This window comes from Schistocerca americana, unplaced genomic scaffold, assembly GCF_021461395.2.
Source record: "Schistocerca americana isolate TAMUIC-IGC-003095 unplaced genomic scaffold, iqSchAmer2.1 HiC_scaffold_404, whole genome shotgun sequence".
Taxonomy (NCBI): domain Eukaryota; kingdom Metazoa; phylum Arthropoda; class Insecta; order Orthoptera; family Acrididae; genus Schistocerca; species Schistocerca americana.
The window spans coordinates 125,001-127,500 of NW_025726131.1; positions in this window are offsets into that span (position 1 = coordinate 125,001).

Below are 2,500 nucleotides of genomic sequence, written 5' to 3' on the forward strand. Positions count from 1 at the left end.
AACCTAACCCATATTGTACCTTAACCTAACCCATATTGTACCTTAACCTAACCCATATTGTACCTTAACCTAACCCATGTTGCGCCTTAACCTAACCCATGTTGCGCCTTAACCTAACCCATGTTGCGCCTTAACCTAACCCATGTTGCGCCTTAACCTAACCCATGTTGCGCCTTAACCTAACCCATGTTGCGCCTTAACCTAACCCATGTTGCGCCTTAACCTAACCCATGTTGCGCCTTAACCTAACCCATGTTGCGCCTTAACCTAACCCATGTTGCGCCTTAACCTAACCTATGTTGCGCCTTAACCTAACCTATGTTGCGCCTTAACCTAACCTATGTTGCGCCTTAACCTAACCTATGTTGCGCCTTAACCTAACCTATGTTGCGCCTTAACCTAACCTATGTTGCGCCTTAACCTAACCTATGTTGCGCCTTAACCTAACCTATGTTGCGCCGTAACCTAACCTATGTTGCGCCGTAACCTAACCTATGTTGCGCCATAACCTAACCTATGTTGCGCCTTAACCTAACCTATGTTGCGCCTTAACCTAACCTATGTTGCGCCTTAACCTAACCTATGTTGCGCCGTAACCTAACCTATGTTGCGCCTTAACCTAACCTATGTTGCGCCTTAACCTAACCTATGTTGCGCCTTAACCTAACCTATGTTGCGCCTTAACCTAACCTATGTTGCGCCTTAACCTAACCTATGTTGCGCCTTAACCTAACCTATGTTGCGCCTTAACCTAACCTATGTTGCGCCTTAACCTAACCTATGTTGCGCCGTAACCTAACCTATGTTGCGCCTTAACCTAACCTATGTTGCGCCTTAACCTAACCTATGTTGCGCCGTAACCTAACCTATGTTGCGCCTTAACCTAACCTATGTTGCGCCTTAACCTAACCTATGTTGCGCCTTAACCTAACCTATGTTGCGCCTTAACCTAACCTATGTTGCGCCTTAACCTAACCTATGTTGCGCCTTAACCCAACACACGTTGGGCCTTAACCCAACACACGTTGGGCCTTAACCCAACACACGTTGGGCCTTAACCCAACACACGTTGGGCCTTAACCCAACACACGTTGGGCCTTAACCCAACACACGTTGGGCCTTAACCCAACACACGTTGGGCCTTAACCCAACACACGTTGGGCCTTAACCCAACACACGTTGGGCCTTAACCCAACACACGTTGGGCCTTAACCCAACACACGTTGGGCCTTAACCCAACACACGTTGGGCCTTAACCCAACACACGTTGGGCCTTAACCCAACACACGTTGGGCCTTAACCCAACACACGTTGGGCCTTAACCCAACACACGTTGGGCCTTAACCCAACACACGTTGGGCCTTAACCCAACACACGTTGGGCCTTAACCCAACACACGTTGGGCCTTAACCTGCTCTGTAATTGTCATACGACGCGTTAAATTAGTGTAGTGTTGCCTAACTGCAACCCCCGCAATATAGTTTGCTACTCGCACTGCCCGGTCCCCAGAGTATCGCTTCATGTTAAACACCTTGCAGCTATACACTGTAATGCGGATGGCGGCAGGACGTACATGCTCAATGCCCTTCGCAGTTGTTCATTGGCATTCGCATGGCGAAGCACAGCCTACGTTGTGGTACGGCTTGTGGCAACTGTCCGCTGATGTTGTACGTCCAAATCACACACGTACCGCACATTGGTCCTCATGTACTGAATGATACATCGTGGTACATGTGTGACCGTACCACGACTGCGCCAACAACGGCGAACCATACGGTCCAAATATTGTGCACTCAGCTACGTGTCGTCTCCCTATAAGAGCTGGATTGCAGTATGGTATGCCGTGGATGGCGATCAGCATGAGCCGTCTGTTGATGTAGTGGCGCGTGTTGTCAGACGTAGTCGTCTCTTCTCACACACCGTGATAGCATGGTGCACTGCGTTCCACATCTGCGACATGCGACAGAGGCCGGTTGACAGTCGTTCGCGCAATGGACATCGCATACGTACGGGGGCCACCTTCCACGTGTTCGCGAAGCGTGCACATGTTGTTGCGTGTATGTGGGCAGACATAGTGTGTCGTGACACCTGACACAGGCATGCAACAATCGTTGAATTTGCAAATGGCGATGGACGTCTACGTTTGCTGGTGACGTTACGCAAATGAAGAACTGGTAAACCGTTGTGGTGCGGTTGTTCTCGCTAGAGGTGAATCAGTGATGGCGACGATCGGTTGAGCTACCAACCGGTTGTTTCAGCGATACCCACCATGCCCACGAACGTGAATGGCATGTGGGTGTGAAGCGATACGCGGCGGTGGCTGGGTGGGACCGTCCCCGGCCGGTGAGGGGGGGCCTTCCGGCGTGCTGGCCGCGCGGTGCGTGGGCGCACGCGCTACAGCCGGCTGGTGGGGGCGGCCAGTGGCAGGCGCGCCGGCCGACGGAGGCGGCAGGCGGCGCAGCTGCGCGCCGGCGCACCCTGCACGCGGCGCCGTGCGGCC